This window comes from Felis catus, chromosome D2 (genome assembly GCF_018350175.1).
Source record: "Felis catus isolate Fca126 chromosome D2, F.catus_Fca126_mat1.0, whole genome shotgun sequence".
NCBI lineage: Eukaryota > Metazoa > Chordata > Mammalia > Carnivora > Felidae > Felis > Felis catus.
The window spans coordinates 33,217,594-33,233,004 of record NC_058378.1 but is presented as its reverse complement, the minus strand read 5'-3'; the positions used below and the strand labels follow the sequence as shown (position 1 = coordinate 33,233,004).

The 15,411-nt window shown below is 36.5% G+C and overlaps 1 protein-coding gene across 8 annotated transcripts in view; it reads left to right on the top strand.

Annotated features, from left to right (window-relative positions):
• Window positions 1-15,411, top strand: part of MICU1 (mitochondrial calcium uptake 1) — a 248,255-nt gene that overhangs the window by 27,773 nt on the left and 205,071 nt on the right. Inside the window, exon 2 of one of the 8 annotated variants that reach the window (XM_023240541.2) lies at window positions 13,553-13,627. The exons of the other annotated variants lie outside the window; for them this stretch is intronic. The gene's annotated coding sequence lies outside the window, so the exon portion shown is untranslated. The remainder of the gene's footprint in view (window positions 1-13,552; window positions 13,628-15,411) is intronic. 8 annotated transcript variants of the gene reach the window in all.

The window sequence follows — 15,411 nt, the reverse complement described above, 5'->3', positions numbered from 1 at the left end:
TCAATCTATATTTTTATTAATGTTCCTTGAGGCACTTGAGAAAAAGATGTATTCCCTATGACCAGTGTATTATTTGATACCTCTGTAAGATATACCTTATGAGTTATGTTGCTAAGATTCTTCTTTAGAATTTGAAAGTTTTGAAGAAAGCCTTTTCAAATCACGTATACTTTTAATTTTAAGTCCTTCCTCTGATCTAGTCAGATCCTTTTTTTAAGAAGGATTTTTAGTATTTATTCCTGGGATGCAACGATTGTTTAATATTCAGAAAACGATCATCATGATACATCATATCAATAAGAGAAAGGATAAAAACTATATGATTTCAATAGATGCAAAAAAACATTGGACAGATTATAATATCCATTCATAATAAAAACCCTCTGAAAGTAGGTCTAGAAGGAACATATCTCTATATGAAAATCCCACAGCCAAAAAAACTGAGAGGCTTTACCCCTAAGGTTAGGAACAAGACAAGGATGTCTACTCTCACCCATTTTATTCAACATAGTACCGGAAATCCTAGACACAGCATTTAGACAACATAAGGAAATAAAAGGCATCCAAATTGGTAAGAAGTAAAACTCTGACTATTTGCAGATGACATGATACTGTATATGGACAACCCTAAAGACTCCACAAAAAAACTACTGTAACTGATAAATGAATTCACTGAAGTCTCAGGATACAAAATCAATATACAGGCATCTGTTGCAATCCTATACAGTAATAATGAAAAAGCAGAAAGTGAAATTAAGAAAATCCCATTTATAAATGCACCAAAACAGTAAAATATCTAGGAATAAGCTTAATCAAAGAGGTGAAAGCTTATACTCTGAAAATTATAAAACACTGATGAAAGAAATTCAAGACAATGCAAAGAAATGGGAAGACATTCCATGCTCATGGGTTGGAAGAGCAAACGTTGTTAAAATGTCCATCCTACCTAAAGCAATCTACAGATTTAATGCAGTCCCTATCAAAATACCAACAGCATTTTTCACAGAACTAGAACAAACAATCCTAAAATATGTATGGAACTACAAAAGACCTCGAATAGCCAAAGTAATCTTGAAAAAGAAAAGCAAAACTAGAGGTATCATAATTCCAGATTTCAAGTTATATTATGAAGTAGTAATAATTAAAACAGTATGGTACTTGTGTAAAAATAGACACATAGACCAGTGGAATAGAATGGAAAACCCAGAAATAAAACCACAATTATATGGCCAGTTAATCTTTGACAAAGGAAGGATGAATATACAGTGGGGAAAAAGAGTCTATTCAACAAATGATGGGAAAACTGGACAGCCACATGCAAAAGGATACACTGGATCACTTTCTTTTACCATATGTAAAAATAAACTCAAAATGGATTAAAGACCTAAATGTGAGACCTGAAACCATAAAAATCCTTAAAGAGAACACAGGCAGTAATCTCTCTGACGTTGGTTGTAGCAACATTTTTCTAGATATGTCTCCTAAGGCAAGGGACATGAAAGCAAAAATAAACTAGTGGGACTACAACAAAATGAAAAGTTTCTGCACAGTGAAGGATACAATCCACAAAACTAAAGACAACCTACTGTATGGGAGAAAGTATTTGCAAATGACAATAGTTAGTGTCCAAAATATATAAAGAACTGATACAACTCAACACCCCAAAACCAAATAATCCAATTTAAAAATGGGCAGAAGACATGAATAGACATTTCTGCAAAAAAGACTTAGAGATGTCCAACACGTACATTAAAAAGATTGTCAACATCACTTATCATCAGGGAACTGCAAATAAAAACAATAAAGAGATACCACCTTATACCTCTCAGACTGGCTAAAATAAAAAACAAGAAACAAGTGTTGGTGAGAATGTGGATAAAAAGGAAACCTCTGGCGACGTTGGTGGAAATGCAAACTGGTACAGAGGTGGTATAAAATGGCATAGAGGAGAGTAAAAACTGTTTTTCAACAATGCTTCTTCTAGACTGTTCCTCATCTTCACTTTTACACAACCTCACCATTGCTTTATACAAGTTAATATTTTATCGATGCTAATTTATTTTGTAACAATGCTTAAATTTTCCTTATTGATAGCTGAATTTTTTCATCCTGTATTTTTATAATGGCTTGTAGGTACATTAAAAGTATTTATTAACCATTAAAACTCTATAGCTACCTAGTTTCCAAAACTTGAAAATCAAGTTGGAGATTTTGTTTTATGGAAATTTTAAATATTGAAAACTTAATGATGACCTAACATATTAGCACATCTTAGAGGGTTTAGAAAATTTATATTGGTTATGAAACCAATTTATATTGGTTTCTGGGTGGTTGGGTTTTCATTTTAAATAGACTTCTTTCTGGGGGCACCTGGATGGCTTAGTTGGAAGCATCTGACTCTTGATTTTGGCTCAGATCATGATCTAATGGTTCATGGGATCAAGCCCTGTAGCAGATTCTGTACTGACCGTGAGGAGCTTGCTTAGGATTCCCTCTCATCCTCTCTCTCTGCCCCTCCCCAACTCACTCTCTCTGTCACAAAATAAACAAACTTAAAAAACCCAGACTTTCTTTGGTTGATTTATTTTTTATTTTCCTTTTGCACACTTTGTTTTTGTGTGCAGTTATTCAGGAAGGGAAATTTCCACTCGACTTTTTCCTTCACCAGACAGAAGTTTCAAGAGTGTGTATGTGTGTGTGAGCACATGCACACAAAAAGTGAACCATGGGGGGCGCTTGGGTGGCTCAGTTGGTTGGGCGTCTGACTTTGGCTCAGGTCACAATCTCACGGTCCGTGAGTTTGAGCCCCGCGTCGGGCTCTGTGCTGACGGCTTAGAGCCTGGAGCCTGCTTCGGATGCTGTGTCTCCCTCTCTCTTTGCCCCTCCCCTGCTCATGCTCTGTCTCTCTCTGTCTCAAAAATGTATAAAAACATTAAAAAAAAAAAAAATGAACCATGGAGCTGCATACTTGATGGGTGAAAGAATGTTTCCCAGAGTATCAGAAGGTTACTACTGTTGGATTGTGACTTGCTTTTCCATCGCATCTTCATTTAACAAGAATATGTGCAAAAATTCTTTGTCAGTGGGCACCTGGGTAGCTTAGTAGGTTGAGTGACTGACTCTTGATTTCCGTTCAGGTCATGATCTCATAGTTCATGGGTTCCAGCAACCCCTGCCACCTCCCACCCCCTTTGGGTTCCATGCTGACGCTGTAGAGCCTGCTTGGGATTCATTCTCTCTCTCTCTCTCTCTCTCTCTCTCTATCTGTCTCTGACCCTCCCCTGCTTGTGCATATGTGTGTTTGTGTGTGCGTGCGTGTGTGTGCTTGCGCATGCACATGCTCTCTCTGTCTCACCCTCTGGAAAAAAAAAACTTTAAAAAGTTCTTTGTCAAACCTAACATTTCTGTGAGTTGATTCTTGTTCCTACAGTTACCTTTTTTTTTTTTTTTTTTTAATTAGCACTTGCGTGCATGCATGCGCTGGGGAGGGGCAAACAGAGAGGGAGAGAGAGAATCCCAAGCAGGCTCCACGCCCAGGACAGAGCCAGAAAGGGCTTGAACCTATGACCATGAGATCATGACCTCAGCCGAAATGAAGAGTCGGACTCTTAACCAACTGCGCCCACCCAGGCACCCCCTTACAGTTATCATTTTTTACTGTTAGAGACTTGTATAACGTAACTTCACATTCTCACCTAGATCTTTCAAATAGCTTTCTTTGCTGTTGGAAAATACTTCTCAGAACAGAGTTAGCTGAAGTGTGAGCTTTCCTCATTTATTCTGTCAGTAATGTCACTTTGAGGTATGAAAATGCATCTTTTCTAGACGTGGATGTTAATCTTTACTGTATTTTGGCAGTCATCCTGGTGTCTTCAGTGCAGAACTTTCAGTCTGATTCATTTCATCTAAGAGAAAGTACAGAGATGTTTTTTTTTGTTTTTTTTTGTTTTTTGTTTTTTGTTTTTTTTTTTACATGAGACTATGCATCATAGCTTTATTGATAATATTCAAACTTGAAACAACCCAAATGTCTTTCAGCAATAGAATGGAAAAGTAAAGCATATTCATACAATGGAATGAAAATAACAATGAAAAGAACAAATCTCACCAATATGATATTGAGCAAAAGAAACCAAATATGTAAAAATCCATCTTCATGATCCCATTATATGGAGTACAAAATCAGGCAAGCAAAACTGTGGTAATGGAGGTCAAAAGAATGATTATCTTTGAAAAAATATTGATTGGAAGAGAGGGTAAGGGAGCCTTCTGGGGTGCTGGAAATGTTCTACATATTGATCTGAGTAGTGATTTCACAAGGTGTGTACGTGTGTAAAAAACCAGTCAAGCTTTAGATTTAAGATTTGTACATCTCATTGTAAGTTGTACCTCAATGAAATATTTTTTAAGTTGGTAATGGTATAAAGAAATCCATTGCTGATACCTGGCACAATTAAAGTCCAATATATTGTTGCATTTTTACCAGTGCCATAGTTGTGCAGTAAAGGTTGTATTTCCAGTAGTTTGTCCCATTCCTCAGATAATGTGGCAAAGGCTTCTAAGATAATGCATTTAGCCAAACACTTTTGTAAAGAATGCTTAGTTTTTTCCTACTCTAAGTAAATATTCTTCTTTGGAGCCTTAAGCCCTTTCTACTTACCAACCTAATGTAATTTTTCCTTTCTTTGAATCCATATTAATATGTTCTGTAGCCCTTACACTTTTTCCACCCTTTACATAATGGATAGTTGAATAGTTGTTTTATATCCCCTACCAAATTATACGATGTTTGTGGGCAGACACTGTCTGTTCATCTTTGTGCTTCTTGCACTGCTCTCACAATACCTTAATAAATACATAGCTGATGACTTGAATGAAATAATAGCAATTGGACATTTTGGATTATGTGAAATTTGCTTCAGCTACTGAGTCTAATGTAGGATGTTGCCTCATTTATTACCACTCAGGATGGCCTTCTTCCAAAAAGTACAAAATACTTTTACATTTTGTTTTTCTGAAATGAACTCTTAAAGCCAGAAAAGACTTAGAAACAAATACCACCTGTGCCCTGTATCTCCCAGAATTCAGTTTCAGAGAGGATAAAACATTTACTGGTCATATAGCAGGCTAGAGCTAGAAAGAGAACCTAAGTTCTCTGTATCTGCTTGTGTAATTGAACAGTAATACTTTTTATTACTGCTAGTAATAACTTTAAATTCATTAATTGGCACTGAGGATACTAAGAAACCTAAAACATACTTCCTGCTTTTAGATTTTCGATATCCTGGGCAAGTTGACAGGTATACATTAAAATTATTTCATGTGTTCATTTATAAAACAAACAAAAAAACCCTTTTATCATCTTTTACTCTTTGTCTTTTATTTTTGCCCAGATGTATTTGCATCCATTTGTTCAAAAAAAAGGCAGACAAAATTACTTCAATTTCTTTTTTAATGTTTATTTATTTTTGAGAGAGACAGAGACAGAATGTGAGTGGGTTAGGAGCAGAGAGGGGGAGACATGGAAGCAGAAGCAGGCTCTAGGCTCTGAGCTGTCAGCACAGAGCCCGACGCAGGGCTCGAATTCACGAGCTGTGAGATCAGGTCCGGACGCTCAACCGACTGAGCCACCCAGGCGCCCCAAACAAAATTACTTCATACATCAGGTACCATAGTAGTGATTAATTCCACAGGAATTTAAAGGAAGAAATCAAGAGTGATAATGATCTTACATAATTTTTACAGATGAGGTAGGATTTCCTTTGACCTTAAGAAGGGCTGGGCTAAGGAATAGTACACAAATAGTTTGTCATGTTAAGACATACAGAAACAATGATAATACCAAGCCAGAAACTTGACTCTCCTCATTTCTAGTCCAATAGCTTGTGTATTATATAGTCATCATATTTATAAGTATTTAACTTATATTTCTATTTAAATTTATAAAGATTTAAATGTGTTTAATGCCCAGAGTATTGTATTAGGCTTTGTGTATTGTATTAGGCACAGTAGCCAAGTTTCAGCTTTCATGAGGTGTAGAAGCCCAGTTTTGTGAGTTCTGTGGGTAAACTATGAAGTATGAAATCCATTCTGAACATATATTAACTATAATAATTCTTGTAGTCTGCACAATAACTCAATTGACTAATCTCAAACTACTTAAATCTTCCCTCAGAAGTCCATAAATCTTTTTTTTTTTTTTAATGTTTATTTTGAGGGTGGGGAAGGGGAGGAGAGAGAGGGAGAGAGAACCCAATCCACATTGTCAGTGCTAACCCGACACGGGGCTTGATCTCATGAATCTTGAGATCATGACCTGAGCCGAAATCAAGCGTCGGATCCTAACTCACTGAGCCACCTAGGCACCCCAAGAATTCCATAAATCTTAAATCTAACAATAGCAGATGCTTATTTTTTGTTATTTCTTCTCCTATATTCATGGCAACTATTGTTTTTCATAGATGGCACATGTTTTGGGGATAACACACACCCTTTACAAAGAAGGAGCATTGCAAATATCAGTGAAATAAATATACTTATGTTTGCACTACTGCCTAGAGTGTATTTAGTAAGTTGTTCTAGTTTTAGTAAAATTAAGAAAAAGTTCATTCATCTGTGTTGTGAAACACAGAGGTAATTATGTCACTATACTGCAGTCGAATTGGGAATACTATAAATTAGTATGGTTTCTGGCATTTTGGTTTTTTTACCATTTTAATTCAGTATTTCATTTGTCATTTTTTTCCTGTTTTCAATAGGATAGGTATGGGAGCCGACTGATGTGTACCCTCATTTTCCAGTTGTGTAAACATGAAACACTTGTTTTATATTTTTGAGAATTTTGTTGCTGTTTAACTTATTCTTTTTGGTAATGAATGTTAATCCATTCGAGTCTTTTGAAAGTATGACTAGCCATTAGATAACAAATGTTAGATAGAAAAACTCTTCCCAGTCAGCTCTGCTAGAGCTCAGATTGAATTGGAAAAGTATTGAAATGGTTCGTATTGAGAAATTTTTCGTCTTTTTTTGTTTTTGGTTGTTTGATAAAAACATTCTACTAAAAAATAACATTGGATATTTTTTGGATATCCAACATTGGATAACTGGATATGCAATAACAGTGTTACTATTGCATCTGACTTAAAAATCTTTTATATTTAAATTTAGATGGAAAAAGTCACCCCCCCCCCTCTTTTTTTCAGGAAAGGAAAGATGAAGCCTCAGGCCTTCAGGAAATATGACTAGAACCAAAGAAAATAAATACAGTTCAATATTCCAGTAGCCCTCAGAACAACAGTGATGAACCCTTGAAAACTAAACAAAGATGATCAAACTCATTTTTTATAGGCAATGTACAAATTAAATTAGGTGTCATTTTAAAATCCACTTTATAAATGGAAAAGATTGATAATAACAAATATAGGGAAAGAGTACCCTCATATACTATTGGTGGTATGTAAATTGGAATGTCAGTTTTGAAGGGTTATTTGGCAGTATCTATCGAAGTTAAAGATGATTATATTACTTTTAACCTAGTAGTTTCATTTGTAGATAATCCGTCCCATAGATGTACTTGAATAAAAATGAATCAAAATAAGTGCACAGGAGGGGCACCTGGGTGGCTCAGTCAGTTGAGCATCATGACTCAGGTCATGATCTCACGGTTCATGAGTTTGAGTCCCGCATCAGGCTCTGCACTGACAGTGTGGAGCCTGCTTGGGATTCTTTCTCTCTCCATTTCTCTCTGCCCCTCCCCTGCTCTTGCTCTCTCTCAAAATAAATACATAAAAAGATTTTTTTTTTAAAGTAAATGCAGGGGTGCCTGGGTGGCTCAGTCTGTTAAGCATCTCACTCTTGATCTCGGCTCAGGTGATCTCATGCTTTGTGAATTCAAGCCCCGTGTTGGGCTCTGTGCTGACAGCATGGAGCCTGCTTGGGATTCACTGTCTCCCCCTCTCTCTCTCTCTCTCTCTCTCTCTCTCTCTCTCTCTCTCAAAAATAAGTGAATAAACATTAAAAAAAATAAATGCACAGGGAAAGAGTCTCTGTAGCTGTGTTTGTAATGCCACAGGATGGAAACAAACTTAGTATATTATTAATTGCCCTATAGTTAAATTGTGGAACAATTATAGATTGAACTACTCTGTTATAGTTAAAAGAATATCCTTTGTTGGAATGATTTTAAATTGTATTATTAAGCTTTAAAAATCTTCCAATGTGTATTGTATGATTCCATTATATAAAAGAAAGGATAATGCAAAGCATTCCAAATGCTGAATAGGTGAGTGTACATATGTATATGGAATATTATTTATATGTAAACAAATAGAAGACTATCAACAAAGATACATACAAACTTCTTTCTCAGTTTGCTTCTAGGGAGAGTGGTGGGATTTCAGAAGTATAAAAAGAAACTATCATAGTTTTTGACAGTTTTGATAATGAAAATATCATAAAATCTTACTTGTAAACAAAAATGCAGGTAGTCTTGGTTGTTCTACTCAAAAATCTGTATGATATCCAATAAATCTATATTCCCATAATTTCCCTTTCTTTGGACTCTTCATTTATTGCCTTCCTCTAAATTCGTAACATGAGAACAAAACGCAAGTGAGTGTGGGTCCTTAGGTTCAGTGACTCTGGCCTTACCAAACTTTTGGGAAATTCTCACTGGTATCTGTTCCAGGGTGGAAATTTGAATGAATTGCCAAGACTTTTGTAAATTTGAATGAATGCCAAGGTCAAGATGTCCTCATGGTGCAAGGTCTAGCCCTTGAACCTTGAAAATCCCCAAACTGGATCTTATCAGTGTCTTGGAATTGATTGGATTCAGAGAAGCTTCCTTAGGCTGACTAATATCACAGGAGATTAAAACAGATTGCCAACTTATTAATTTACCATGAGAAATACAGCTGGCATGAGAACTAGGATACTGTCTGTCATCTTCTGATCATCATGTTCTCTCTTTGAAGGCCGTCTAAACAGGAAGCTGAATTAGAATCATAACATACTTAGTGAACATGGAAATAGAATAAAGAAGAATTAAGTATATAATTTAGATACTTAATGGCTGAGACTCTGATGGCCTACAGTTTTAAGGTTGGTTTGATGCCACTGGGATGAATAGGGTGAATCCTTGTGGGCACCTCAGATAATGCTGGTTTTACAATGTGATTCTCAGAGAGAAACCATATTTCGGTTTCACAGAGTGCCCTAAACCATCACCTACATATGCTGTCTATGCCAGATGCTGTAGTAGATTCCCGAAGTGCAGACAGAAAAGACACTTACTTGGTCCTTATTTTCTCAAGCTTAGTTCACGTTAACTAAATGCTTTGGAACCTTGAAGTTTTATTTAACTGAGGCCTACATTTTGTTGGTGGCCAGATTTGGGTAGATATCAAAAATTTATCTTGGCCTCAGAATTAGCAGATGTTGCTTTTAACAATAGTGCTGGGTAACAGTTGGTAATAGTACAACAGTGGTTTATTGGGCCAGTGTCAGGATTAGAAGAGTCAAGCAGTCCTCCTTTAAATGTGCAGTTGTCAGAGGTCAGAAATAGAAGACAATTAAAAGCATAGAAAAGTGCAAGCAGGTGTTTTAAGTCAGGATCAGGATAAGGTGTGGAATTCTAACGGTTTGGTAAATTGGGATGTGCCAGTAATCCAAGTATTAGGATATGACTTTGATTGAAGTAAAGCTTATCTTACTAGGGAAACTTGCCACAATATGGGTTGCTTGCTAAGACATTATTGGGCCTGTGCCCACTATGAGGGCTGGTAAATGATAGTCCCTGGCTGAGGAGTGAAACATCAGTCTCTGGACCTGATTTTATTTTTCTTTAAATGTAAAGTGTAAATAGATTCTTCCCCAGAAGATCATTAAATTTTGTTTGCATCATCTAATTTTTCTTTAAGTTAAAAACATGTATATATGTTTTATATTATTTTAATTGACATGCACATATTATCTTATATTCTGCCTTTTAAAGAGTTTATGAGAAATACTATATATTTGTTTACATGGATAAATACATAAGCATAGTTTTAAAAATGAAGTAGTATCTTATAAAAGTCTCCTTGTCTCTGATGTCACCCATCTCCCACCCCTCCTAGCACCACGACTATTACTTTGTTGTGTGTCCTTCCAGAGTTACTTAACAGGAGGAACATACAAATATGCATTCTTATTTCTCCTCATTTTACCTAAAAGGGTAGCATACTATATATGCTATTCCGTAACTTGCTTTTTAAAGATAATAGTATGTTATGAAAGTATTCAAATCTATATGTAGTTTTTCATTTCCTGTTTATTGCCACATGGTATTGCCTTGGGTGTGTTTCTCATCGTTTACCCTGTCCTCTCCTGGTGAACATTGAGGTGGATTTTAGTCTGTTGCTATCACACCATGATGTAATGTGTTTGTGCGTGTATAATTTCACAGGTGTGCAAGTATGTCATTAGGATATTTTTATCAGAAGTGCAGTTGCTGGGTCAGTTTTATGTGGGTGATTTTGATAGACATTGCTGACTTGCCCTCTGTTGTACCATTTCCTTTTTCTTTTAGGAAGTAGGCTGTACCAGTTTACACATTTTTTAACAGTGCCATTTCTACAACATTGCCAACAATTGCGTTTTCAAACTTCTGGATTTTTGCCAGCTTTTGATGAATGAATAGCAGTATCTCAGTTGTAATATGCATTCTCTTATTGTTAGTGAGATCAAGTGTCTCAGTTCTCAGAGCCATTTTTTAAAGTTTATTTATTTTTTTTTTTGAGAGAGATAGCAAGTGGGGGAGGAGCAGAGAGAGAGAGAGAGAATCCTAAGCAGGCTCTGCACTGTCAGTGGGAGCCCAATGCAGGGCTTGAACTCAGGAGCCATGGGATCATGACCTGAGCCAAAGTCAGATGCTTTCTTAACTGACTGAACCATCTAGGCTCCCCCTCAGAGCCATTTTACTTCTTTTTTCCACTGTTTATTTCTTTAGCTCAAATTTTTGTTAATTTGTGAAATAATATTTTAATAATACTTTATGATCAGCATTTTTAATGTTTATATTACATTGTATTATGTAATTATACCATTATTTATCTTTCTGTAGCTGGGCATATGATCTCCTTTTTGAGTGTGGCTATTACATTTATTTTGCTGAGAACAGTTATTAAAAAGTGTTTCCCCTTTAGGATATTTGGGAATTGAGAATTACAGGATCTGTTGTAGGCTTTTGTACTAATTAGCTGTGAGTAAACCATGTAACTTATCTGCATCTCAGTTCTTCCATCTGCAAATAAAGATGTTGAATTAAATGATTTCTTCGTCCTGTGACCCTTTGAAAGTTATCAAAAGCATTATATTAAGCCATTATTAATAGTCTTAAAATAATAGATATAGAAAGAGCAATATTATGTTGTTATAGGTTTTAAAAGACTTGTTCTGTTTCTTGTTGGATAAATAATGCTTTTCTTTGGTAAAAAAATTATCTTTCATTTGCCTCCCTTGACATTTCTTGGTTAGAAATACCTCTTCATCTTTTTTCACTTCACATCAAAGCCACTTTTTAGAGGCATGCTTTTTGTGGGCGGAGGGTGGGGTACTGTAAGGGAAGAAAAATACACTGTTTTTGATTTAATTTAATCCTTCTCCTAAACGTGCTTCATTACTGCACAACTGCTGCCAATTGGCCTGTTCAATTTTCCAGACTCAATTGGAAATCTGATCTCCTTAAATCTGTTTAAATGGTCCCTCATCAAAAATTAACACATTCAACTAGTTACACTATTCTGCACTACGGAGTTAGGAATTAAATTATAGTAATCTTGGTGGTTTTTTTTTCTTTGTTTACTTGGCATCTGTGAAAATTGCACTAGAGAAGACAAATAGATCTTTTTTTTTTTTAAATTTTTTAAGTTTATTCACTTAGAGACAGACTTGCACACACACAAGTGGGATAGGGGCAGAGAGAGAAAGAGGGAGAGAGAATCCCAAGCAGGCTTTGCCCTGTCAGTGCAAAGCCCGATGAGGGGCTCGAACCCACTGTGAGATCATGACCTGAGCCAAAATCATACGCTCAACCGACTGAGCCTCCTAGGCAACCCAGGATTTTTTTATTTTTAAGTAATCCCTACACCCAACCCGGGGCTTGAACTCAGAGCCCTGAGATCAAGAGTTGCATGCTCCATCAACTGAACCCACCAGGCCCCTAAATATATCTTTTGATGTGTGCTTTGGGGAATGAGATTAAAACCAGTGGTAAAATGAGATGTAGACAGTAACATTTGAATTACAACATCAAAATATAAGTAGATTGTTAGTAAAACTCAGAACTTTCAAAATTAAAAATCCTCTAACACTAGAGCATATAGACTTGGATTCTCAAAACTAGTAAGTTTCGATTGTATGGCATGATCTTACTCCCCTCCCCCACCACGAAATAGATTAAACTTTGCCATATAGTTTTTCACCCAGATTAGAGAGCATTAAGAGATAAAAGAAACCTTAAAGCTCATTTAGGCAATTCTCTCCTTGTATGAAATTCTTCCTTAAGGAAGGGAGATAAGCTTCCTTTGTGCGCAGCTGTTTAGTAGTAGAGTTGAGACTAGATCTTGGGTCATTGGATTCCTACTCCATTTTACTTTCTACCATACTCTACTTAGTGTTGTTATTATCTTAATCTCTTTCTCGTTTCTGTCTTCCATATCTCCTACACATTTACCTATGAATGTGTGTTGGACACTGTTATCTGATAGTTTTGTCTGTCTTTGGCTGTTTTTATTTTATGTTTGGTTTCCATACTAATCATCTAGATACTTATCACTCAGTACTTAGGTTATTAATTGCCATTGGGCTGTATTCACTACTCCTGTTAGCTTTTTGTTGTTGTTGTTGTTCTTTGGAATTTATTCACTACTGAATAGTGATATTCTTTAAAAAAACATTTTCATCACTTTCTTTTCCAATTTAAGATATTTAGTGTTTTCCTGTTGTATATTTGGTCAAAATTCTCTGTTCACAATTCAAACAATCTTCTCAAATAATTATGGCTTACCTATTTGATCATGCCTTTTTTGTTGTTGTTACTGAAAAATGGTTTTATTACGTTGTTGGATATCCATCTACTTATTCTCCATATCTGATCAGTTCTAAATTTACCTTCCAGTCTTACACATTCCTTGCCTGTTCCAACTTTTGAACTGGTTGTTTTTCACATTGGAAACTTCTGAGTGTTCTTTTCTTTCTGTTGCCAGTGATGAATAATGTTTTCTCCAGATATATATGTTTTAGTTATGCTCATTTTTATTACAGACAAAAGTAGTGTTATATATCTGAATGCACTTGTGGGTTTGGAAAATACTAATTTAGAAATGAATCAGGGGTACCTGGGTGGCTCAGTCAGTTGAGCATCTGACTCTTGATTTTGGCTCAGGTCATGATCCCAGGGTTGTGGGATCGAGCCCATGCTCAGCGCAAAGCCTGCTTAATATTTTCTGTCTCTCTCCCACTGCCCCCCTCCCCCACTCACACTCTCTCTCTCTTTTTCTCTCTCTCTCTCCAGATAAAAATGAATCAGTTGTTGACAGACAGGAAGAAAATATAGTGGATAGTCTCCTTGGTGCTGGAGTTTGCTAAAGTATGTGTGGTAAAATGAGATGATTTCTGGGATTGAGGAGGGACATAAGAATTGTGTTGCCACAGCTTAGGTCTTAGGAAATAGGATAGAAAATTAATTCTTTTCCCTCTTTGTCCATAAGGGCAGGATTTAGTTCTAGCTTTGAAATTGGGCCTAGGTTGAATGAAGAAGGCTAATGGAAAGGTTTACTTAAGAGATTACAGGTATAGGTCCCATAGAAGAGTTAGTAACTGGCTCAGTGATTTTAAGGGACAGCTAAGTAGTCTTAACTTGATTTGAATCCAAATGGTAAAAGACATAGTTTTCTTAGTATATTGGGGCTTAGAAGTATACTTAAATGTCAGGAGCCCAGTACCTGTATAATTTGTACCTTCATCTTCATGTGAACGTAAATTAGATGGTTAAGTATTTTAAACACCTGTAATGTAACAGTCTCTGTGCTAGACTGTGTGTTTACCAAGAGGAAGAAACATAATTTTGGCTTTAAAAGGAGGCTGAGAGCCGAGTGGGGAAGGCAAACTTGCACATGAACGAATGTGTTAATTGCCATAGGAAGATATGTATAAAGTGCAAGATAATTTAGGAAGCAGTGAACTGTGTGTTGGGAAAATCACAGAAGAGAATGGATATTTGGTGTAATTTGAACAAACTGCCACTATAAAAAGTCATATAACCAGGAAGAAATGCCCCTTTCTCCTTCACTCCACCTGGTGGAATAAAAATGAAGCCTCTACTCTGGTGTCAAGATACTGTCTAGAGGAGAAAAATCATTTTCTATTAATACTCTATATGGAGGTGCCAGAAATGATCCTGTCTTTTGGAGTGTCCATGAGATTTCTATCACTTAATCAAGATTTTGTACCATTCTCAGACTCAAAACTAAACAAAAGCCTTTGCTGACTAACCCAGTCTTACCCTGGTGTTTAAATTTTTTTTAAATTCTCTAATATCTATACCCCAATATTTTTATACTTCTTCAAGATACCATTTTAGAAATGTATCCTTTTAAAATATTTCATGTGTAGGACACCTGGGTGGCTCAGTCGGTTGAGCATCCGACTTTGGCTCAGATCATGATCTCACAGTTTGTGGGTTCGAGCCCCACATCGGGCTCCGTGCTGACAGCTCAGAGCCTGGAGCACGCTTCGGATTCTGTCTTCCTCTCTCTCTCTCTGCCCTTCCCTTAGTCATGCTCTCTCTCGCTCTCTCTCTCTCTCTCTCTCTCAAAAATAAATAATAAAACATTAAAAAAATATTTCATGTGTATCTTGCCTAATTACAATGTGGAATTCTTTTTAGCCTTTTAGGTCTTAGCAAGGCCTGAATAGCATGAACTTAATACATTTTTGTTGAATGAGAAGTTCCCAGTAACTCTCTTAGATGCTGAATTAGTCAGCTTTTGCTGTGGCAATAAACCACCTCCAGTTTTAGTGGCTTACAATCATAAACATTTATTTCTCACTAGCATTCCATATGTCAGCTGTGCTCAACTGGCTCAGCTGGTCTTCCCAGTGCCTGGCTGCAGGCTGAGATCTGTCCATTATGGAACCCAGGCTGAAAGAGCATGCCTACTAGGGGCATGGTCTTCTCTTGGTAGAATGCAGAAGCACAAGAAGGCTAACAGCAGTACTTGTTAAAAGCGCTCTATGGAACTGGCCCACATCCCATTAGCCATAGCAAGGCATATGGCAAGATACACACCTAAAATGAAGAGTGTGGAAAGTAGTATTTTCCCATGGGATGGGGGATGGGAGGGTGAGTGTTTAGTGAACAATAATATGACC